This window comes from Hordeum vulgare, chromosome 2H (assembly GCF_904849725.1).
Source record: "Hordeum vulgare subsp. vulgare chromosome 2H, MorexV3_pseudomolecules_assembly, whole genome shotgun sequence".
NCBI lineage: Eukaryota > Viridiplantae > Streptophyta > Magnoliopsida > Poales > Poaceae > Hordeum > Hordeum vulgare.
This window is the reverse complement of record NC_058519.1, coordinates 429511648-429519612: the sequence shown is the minus strand read 5'-3', so window position 1 is coordinate 429519612 and position 7965 is coordinate 429511648. Positions and strand designations below refer to the sequence as shown.

The following is a 7965-nucleotide window of genomic DNA, read 5'->3' as shown; positions in this document are numbered from 1 at the left end:
TGTATGCAATGAGTGTTGGCAATCATAGAAGACTAAAGATGGTTGAGTATGCACACTTTATTAAAAGCTCTGATATGTGACCCTTCCTGAAAATGTGATGAATTGTGTTGCATGGTCGATTGAAAACATAGTTTGTTAGTTTTCAATAGAGTTTATGCTTCGTACTTGGACGATGTGATGAATTGATAATTGTTTATAATAAGCCTTTATGATGAAATTTATATGATGAAAATGTTGTAATGAAGTATCTTACAAAGTTTTATTTGTTGTTATAATAATGAGCATGATGCTAGTATGTCCATATTTTGTTATTGTCACGTCTCTCTCGCATGTGATCGTGATTTTTGTTATCGGCTTTTGCTTGAGGACAAGCAAGGTCTAATCTTGGGGAAGTTGATACGTCTGATACATCTCCGTCGTATCTACTTTTCCGAACTCTTTTGCCCTTGTTTTGGACTTTAATTTGCATGATTTGAATGGAACTAACCCGGACTCACGCTGTTTTCAGCAGAATTGCCATGGTGTTGTTTTTGTGCAGAAATAAAAGTTCTCGGAATGTCCTGAAATTTACGTTCAATGATTATGTTAGCAAACAATTGGAACAGAATGCTCATATCCTTAGTCATTTAAGTGCTTGTGTGGACAGAAATGTCGATGATCTTAAGCTTGTGAGTAAACATGCCTCTATGTTTTAGATTGATGTTGCTACTACTTGGCTATGCTTAATGTTTGTCACTAGGGCCCGAGTACCATGATTTCAGATCTGAACCTATTATGTTGTCGCCAATATATGTGTGTTTTAGATCCTATCTTGCAAGTTGTAGTCACCTACTATGTGTTATGACCCGGCAACCCCGGAGTGACAATAGCCGGAATCACTCCCGGAGATGACCATAGTATGAGGAGTTCATGTATTCACCGCGTGTTAATGCGTTGGTCCGGTTCTTTATTAAAAGGAGAACCTTAATATCCCGTAGTTTCCATTAGGACCCCGCTGCCACGGGAGGGATGGACAATAGATGTCATGCAAGTTCTTTTCCATAAGCACGTATGACTACATACGGAATACATGCCTACATTAGATTGACGAACGAGAGCTAGTTACATATATCTCCGTGTTATAGCTGTTACATGATGAATCACATCCGTCATACTCATTCATCACCGATCCACTGCCTACGAGTCTTTTACTACTGGTCCTTGCTATGTTACTTTGTCTAGGCTTGTCCCTTGCTACAAAAGGGATTGGGCCACTTTGCTACTACGGTTGCTACTGTTGTTACTCTGCTGTTGCTACTGTTGTTCCTTGCTACTTCGCTGTTACTTGTTGCAAGATCTTTTCCGACAGTGTTGTCGGGGAAGAATAGTTACCCGCTCACGTGCAACCTTCTGGCGCCATTGATACAACAGTTAGGAATAGTCTGCCGTCAATAGATCGTTTCTGACATCGTTGCTATCATACTACTTTGCTACTGATACTTTGCTTGAAGACACTAATCTTTCAGGTGTGGTTGAAATTGACAAACTCAGCTGCTAATACTTGAAATATTCTTTCGCTTTCCCTTGTGCGAACCAACAAATTTGGGTTGAATACTCTACCCTCGAAAACTGTTGTGATCCCCTATACTTGTGGGTTATCAACGCCCATTTTGCATCATGTGTTGTTACTCTTATTTTTAGTGTTTTTATACATTATACCACTTTGTGGAGTAATTCTAATGCCTTTTCTCTCATAATATGCAAGGTTTACATCAAGAGGGAGAATGCCAGCACATGGAAGTCTGGACATGAAAAAGCTACGTCCGAGATACCTATTCTGCACATCTCCAAATGGGTTGAAACTTCATGGAGATTTATTTTAGAATAAATAAAAAATACTGGAGGAAATAAGTACCAGAGTGGGCTACGAGGTGCCCATTAGGAAATAGGGTGCGCCAGCCCCCCTAGCGCGGCCTGGTGGGTACACTACAGGAATCGAGCATTTTGCCGTCACGACCCTACAGACGGCAAAAAAATTGCCGTCAGCCCATGATGACAAATAATGCGGGCATCCGCCATGCCCGCAAAGGATAGTATTGTCGTCAACATACAGGAGAGCACACGACAAATCTTTTGCCATTAGTGAAATTATTTTGCCGTCAACTGGTTTGCTAGACGGCAAAAAAATAACAGAAGAGGAGCGGACTGACCGACGGACGACGTTAATCATTTTTGCCGTCAGCTTTATGATACCCCAGACGGCAAAACTACCAGTTGTTTGCCGTCTTCAATAAAGTTCAAGACGGCAAACCACCTGGGATCTTTGTCCTCTGTCAATTCTGTACAAGACAACAAACCACATCATATCTTTGTCGTGTGTTGATGTTGTACAAGACGACAAATTAATAGGTGCGCCACATGTTTTTTTGCTGTCATAAACATGACGACAAAGGGGTTGCTAAATAGACAATATAACAGCATAAATAGACAATAAAAACAGCATAAATAGACAATATAACAGCAGAAATAGACAATATAACAATATAGTCCATAACACATCCATACATATATACATATAGCACACACCATAACACATCAATATAACAAGTGTAAAAAATAAGATCACAAAGGTTGGCATCCACGTTACGCAAAACTCACATGAGCCTAGCAACAATACGACCTAACCTACTGCATGGATATTGTAGTACATACCCCAAATCCACAAGCACCCTACATAATGATTCGCGATGTCGTCGGTGATGCAACAACCACAACCAAAACAAAAAAGGCAAGGGAGGCTGGTGGTCCAGGTTGTTGTCTGCGCGCCGCCTCTGTTGGTCATGCCGTAAGCATCATTACCATTGCCTCCCGCACCCCGCCATCATCAGGCTTATTTGTGGCTGTTGCTCGTCCTCCTACTCCATGTCTCCATCTACATGGACAAGAGCAAGTTAGTTGAATGTCATGCACATGATAAAACTGCAAGGCATATATATTTATGTACATAAACTGCATGGTCGAGTTTCATTCAAAACATATGTGATGAATTGATGACTGAAATCTGTACTGTACCGATAGGTGTTTATGCACCAATATGTACATGTAAACACTTCACGAGATATTTCCTTCCAAACATTGTAAGGCAAAGATAGATAGTGGTACTACACATATTGAAGGTAAACTGTATTGACTTGAAAGCAATAAATTGACTGTATATGTTTGCCAACATAAAATTCCACTCTCAACTTTTGACGCACATTTACATGTTCCGAGATACCGAATGCAACTAGTTTACAGAAGAGATTATTTCCTATGAAATGCACACCTTACAATTAAATAAAATCATTGTTGAGCAACAGTTAGACATAGTATCTCCTGAGTTGTAACAATCCTAGATTGATATTATAGCTTTTCAACACATGTTAAATAAACATAGCAGATTACAACACTTGGAAAGCATAGATATTTCTATTGATAAATAGATAGGAGTTGAGAAAGAAGCACCTTTGAGTGGTACACTCATTGCTTGTATAATTTTATCTGATGGATTGTGCAACAAGATCAACCATTTCCTTTAGAATCCTCTAAATAGAGTATGCAACACCTCCTACTGAATGTAATGTAAAAATGAGATGCAACTAAAGAGCAGATACACAAGTAATGTAAGAAAATTAAAAACAAAATTAGCACATGTGTGCGCCCATCAAAAGCACATTCCAATATGTACAGACTTGTAATATGTAACACAGCTCGTTCACATTGATTTGTACGGCTTCGGTACAGCCGTGTCATTGAATATCAAGGAAATAGTGAACTATTGCACAAAGATATGATGCACTAGTGATCATATTTGTTAATAAGTTCACTCTTGCTGATGCTCAAGTCGTACGCATGAGATAACATGGCAAGGAGGCAACGGGAACATTCAGTTGTGGACCATGAGAAACAATAGTACAAAGGAGAGTTCACTTTTTTTTGCTTAAGTATAGGATAAATTTAATAGCTTGTTCAATGGCATCAACCTAAAAGTGCTACCAAATCTATGGTGAAATGAATAGAAAACGGAGCGCTTTCTTAGAAAGCAAGTTACCAATTTTTATATGTTGTAAAGATAAAAGAGGAACGCTTTATTAGAAAAATGAACAGACCCAAAAACAAGCTTTGCACAACCAACTCCAGGTGCACCTGGAGCGTAACAAGTTCATTGGGCCTGTAATGACCATGATTTCCATCGAGTTTTTTATCTTCTATAGATATGCTCTCCTGTAATAAAATTGAAAGAACCAAGTCAATTTCTCACTAATAATCACAAGACAAAGATGCTGGGAAACTAATCCTTACTGTTATCGGATCAAAAATAGTACTCCCTCCATAAAGAAATATAAGAACGTTTAGATCAATAGAGGGAGTAGTTTCTAACATAAATATTAGTGTCAACTGAACTCTCACAATTAAGGCACCTCCTCGGTAAGCTCAATACCAAAGGTCAAAAGTAGTACTTGTGAACTGATTCTTGCAAGTTCAAACAGACCCTTGATTGTATCCAGACCAATAGATAATACAATGCTCACAGCAAGAATAGTTACCGATTGGCATGGACAGAGTGCCATGAAATCAAACTGAATCAGAAGAATTTACCCACTCCAGCTCTAGGTCAAGGTTTGATTCCTTTCTGGTAAGGGGAATGGAGAAGGGGGAAAGAGGTGTTACCTATGGGAGGATGGTCGCTGGGGTGGCGTTCGTGCATGGGAACCAGGCCACATATGAGCCACGCGGCAGAGGAAATGAGGAGGAGATGCACCGATGACACGAAGCGGCTAGGGTTTGCCACAGAGTCCATTGGGCCACTATGGCCTTCGTTGTCGACTCGCCGCCGTTGTCATCGTAGACTGGAGCAAGCTCCAATGATGTCATTCATGTTGAACATGCCCGAGCGAAATATGTTGCTCCTTCGAACAAATAGAATTCCACGATGCACCATCTAGGTCGAGTTGTCCTAATATTATTGGCAGTCATTAATAATACTATACAACTGCCGTTACAAGAACAAGAATTTTCTATTACAAAATCTACTACTAGCAAGTAACGAGCATCTTCTACAAGCATAATAATGGCATGTCTTGCAGAAAAATAGCCCAACTTTCACAAATGAGATAGGTGCTAATATGATTTTTTGCTATTCATGAATGTCGTCATTTGCGTACATCAAAAGGAAAGCAGTAGATTCACATGAACTACATTGTTGAATGTGAAAGACAAGAATCACTCGTTATATATAACAACAAATTTCTCACACGAAGTTTGCACGCAACTAGTGATTTGTTTGAAGTTCGATTACCACAAACTGGATGTTAATTATATATAGGATTACACTAAAGAAAAATAGGAAATCAATTACAAGTTGACTATTTGAGGGGCCTCATTGGTGTTTTATATTTTGAAGGGATGGGCAAACATGATAATAGTTCCCTCGTGATGAGTACTTTTCTATTAACAACCATCACCATTTATAGCATACCCAAGACTGAACCTGGAGCATTTGGTACATCTCACTCATATCTAGCGAAGTTAGCAATAGGTATTATATAACAACCTACAAGCTCAACAATTAAGACATGTTTATATCTTGCAAAAGAAACATGTGATGTTTTATCGGTCAAGATAAAATTAAGCAGTCCAAGTAAACATGCTCAAACAATAATTATCTGGAAAAAAATATTTGTCCCTACTACATGTAAATCCAATACCCATTCAATACTTGGCATCACTAAATGAGAAATCTAAATGATGAAATTAGTAATCTCTTCTCCTACTTGAATGAGCTCAACAAATATGCCACCATGCACTCCGCATCATAAACACTAGAAATCAACATGGCCATCACATAATTTCTCTAGCAATAGGGCTCCATGGCCACGGACCCGCGCAGAGAACGAGCATGAGAGTGAGCGAAGCAGAGTAGAGGGACGGTTGGTTGCTTACCAGATATGCCCGAGAGGAAGAAGAACGGTCGGAGTTGTTGGAGTGGAAGAAGAATCACGAGGTGGCTCTGTCCTGCACCACCACATGCGCGCATTAGAAAGTGCATCAGGGAACCAAGACATGATCGCTTATGCAATAGGGCTACCAAACCAAACAAAACGGGGGAGGGGGAGCAAAACATTGACCTGCTGGTAATATAACATATACACCCTCTTTACACTAGTAGAAGACGTTTTGTACAGAGCTAATAACATATCGCACACTTGACTATTTCAGCAAAAACATGAGCTGCGCCTTCAGACCTGGTGCTACTACAAGTGTTGATTCCTGAATTTGTACCTGAACACAAGTTCAGTTCATATACACAAATATAATATGTATGTTTGTGCATGACCATGCAGAACTGAACTGAATAATGTGGACGGTGACATAGATCGGTTGACATGGAACAATATACTATGCTGGTAGGTTTTCAATCACGTGTCTAGAGGAGAATTCAAAGTTCCGTAATTGCACATTCTCGGCAGTGCTTTACCTCCACTAATAATGCATATTGCACACTTGACTTTTTCTAGCTAAACATGAGGTGCACCTTCAGACCTGTTGCTACAAGTGTTGAGTCTGAATCATAGGATGAGCAGAGAGAGAGATGACAGACCCGAGCTGTTGCTGATTTGATGGACCTCGACGATGGTTGAATCATAGATTTTCTTTTTAAGAAAGCGTTCCTATTTTCTCTAGTCAGACCCAAGTCACCATAGAAAAATGAACAAACCCAAATCTATTCAACATGCTGTAAAGAAATCTACTCTAAAATCAGAGAGCATGCAACATAAAAAAGGATTAAACAAGAAACATGTCGACCTCCATAGACATGCAGATCGCCCCACCTCCCTTGCCTTCTTCTCGTCTTTCTCCTCCTTCTACACCTTCTCCTCCTTCCTCATCCGCTTTTGCTCATTTTCTCTGGTCAGGGAATGGATCAAATTGATACCCCTAAAAACAAACCGGTAAGATCAGAAATTGTACAAGGGAAAAATGAATTTTTCTTCCCAAATCAAGCGACATAGAAGACCGCCGGTGGCGGAGACGAGGACGCACCCCAAACCCTAACCATGGATGGATTGTGTGCGAGCGTTGGAGGCATGGAGGAACGGAACTGGCCGGAGAGATCAACGCAGCATGACGAGGTGAGCTCGGCAGCATCCTGCGCACCGGCCATGGCCGCTGGACCTCGCCACAGGCACACAGGTGGCGGAGACGAGGTCGCACCCCAACCCTAACTGCGGGGGGTTGATTGGGCGCGAGCATTACATGCAAGGATGGACGGATCTGGGTGGAGGGATCAACACAACATTGCTACGTGAGCTCAGTAGCCTCCCGCGCGTCGGCCATGGCCGCCAGAGCTCACCGATAAGGTCGTCGGCGGCGGTGGCTAACCATAGGTCATGGGAGGGGGGAGAGGAGATGTGGCTGAGGGGAGAGTGTCTTTGACGCGGCCATAGCCCATGTTTTCCGTCAACGGCTAGGAAAGGAGACGACAAACCGTTATTTTTGCCATCAGCGTACCTAAATCATGACGGCAAAGAAGCCTTTGCCGTCATGCCTCTTTTGTCGTTTGTCTGTTGGAATCTCTGCTGAGAGTTTTGTTTTGCCATTAGTTGCTAGACGACAAAAAGACCTTTGCCGTCTTCCCCGATAAAAGCTGACGGCAAAGAGGATTCATGTTAGCAAAATAGTTGATTCCTATAGTGGTAGTGGGCCCCCTGGCCCACCTCTGGTGACCATCTGCTGGTATAAATTCTCTTTTGACCAAAAAATTAGGAGAAGACTTTCGAGATGAAGCACCGCCATCTCGAGACGGAACCTGGGCAGGAGCACTTTTGCCCTCCGGCGGAGCGATTCTGCCGGAGGAACTTCCCTCCCACAGGGAGAAATTAAGGCCATCGTCATCACCAACAACCCTCTTATATTGGGGAGGCCAATCTTCAACAACATCTTCAA

General features: G+C 41.4%; 1 long non-coding RNA gene across 6 annotated transcripts; it reads right to left on the bottom strand.

Annotated features, from left to right (window-relative positions):
• Positions 1-2523: 2523 nt before the first annotated feature.
• Positions 2524-7482, bottom strand: LOC123426526. 6 transcript variants are annotated; one of them, XR_006622256.1, is made up of 7 exons: positions 7063-7482; positions 6826-6957; positions 5962-6033; positions 4690-4975; positions 4128-4242; positions 3484-3586; positions 2524-2911 (listed from the first exon to the last, which is right to left on the bottom strand). It is a non-coding gene; the product is annotated as an uncharacterized LOC123426526 (long non-coding RNA). The 6 variants fall into 6 exon arrangements; XR_006622259.1 differs by having other exon boundaries at positions 3484-3589; positions 4165-4242; XR_006622260.1 differs by having other exon boundaries at positions 4165-4242.
• Positions 7483-7965: the final 483 nt, after the last annotated feature.